Source organism: Galendromus occidentalis, unplaced genomic scaffold (genome assembly GCF_000255335.2).
Source record: "Galendromus occidentalis unplaced genomic scaffold, Mocc_1.1 scf7180000077527, whole genome shotgun sequence".
NCBI classification, from domain to species: Eukaryota; Metazoa; Arthropoda; class Arachnida; order Mesostigmata; family Phytoseiidae; genus Galendromus; species Galendromus occidentalis.
Window position 1 is genome coordinate 904919 of NW_003805515.1, and position 938 is coordinate 905856.

A 938-nucleotide genomic window follows, 5' to 3' on the forward strand; every position below is an offset into this window, starting at 1 on the left:
CAACCAAAATGGCGGCGTGAATCAACACAAAGTTGCTTGTCACCGAGCGGTTAGTTTCTTCAAATCAACATTGACACCTTGGAGGTGATCAAACAGTGAGTTAACGGAATTACCTCTGCTCAATGGTCTTCGAGACGCAGCAGTTTTCTGGAAATTGAGACGATGGCAGCCGAAAACAGAGAGGATTTCCGCTCTCGTCGTACTTAACAGCTATGTTGGCGTGCCATCCTCACCTTCCGATGACAACGTGTTCGCCGAAAACTTTTCCGAAATTAAATTGTAGAGAACTCCCCCTTCTAGCGAGAGAGTCCGGCACATAGTAAAGCGGACGGCGGTCTTCTTCTTCGCGACCCCATATGCCTCCCATGCAATCACTGTAGATCGACTTCTAACTCGTAGATTTGAGCTGATCGTGCATGCTACACTGACAGCTGAGCGACATCAATTTCGATTTGTCTTTCGTCATGGAAGAGATCTGTCACGGAGACTTGGGGAATTCTTCGTGTAAGAATTTTCCCGCTCACTGCGATCCTTGTGCGTGTTGTTGTATTTTTGTGTTCGTGTGGAAAGTGACCCTTGTCGAGACCTCTCGGAGGTTTTCCCAGGACTTATCACCTTATCAGTAGAGTTCCCATTTACCCGGACATGTCCTTGTCCGTCTTCTTGTCCGGTTTTCCGCATTTTTGTCCGGTTTTTGGTAATCGCCGATTCCGGAGGGGCTAATTTTGGAATCTTGGTCTCAATTGATCCGTGCTGGACGCTCCCTGATTCCCTTAGGTCAAGGCTTTTCCTGAGCGTTTGCTCCTTCTCACGAAGTCACGGAGTCGAAGTCTCACTGAGATTTGCGGATTCGCTCGGGGGCGAGCACAGGCCCCATTGAAACGATTCCCACTTCTAGGGGCAGTTTACTGGTCTTGCAATCGATATCCGTTTAAGCG

At 48.7% G+C, this 938-nt stretch overlaps 1 protein-coding gene across 1 annotated transcript in view; it reads left to right on the forward strand.

The window, feature by feature from the left end:
- Usp14 (ubiquitin specific protease 14) overlaps nt 1–938 on the forward strand; it is a 4345-nt gene continuing 3407 nt past the window's right edge. Inside the window, exon 1 of the mRNA XM_018641290.1 lies at nt 1–95. The gene's annotated coding sequence lies outside the window, so the exon portion shown is untranslated. The remainder of the gene's footprint in view (nt 96–938) is intronic.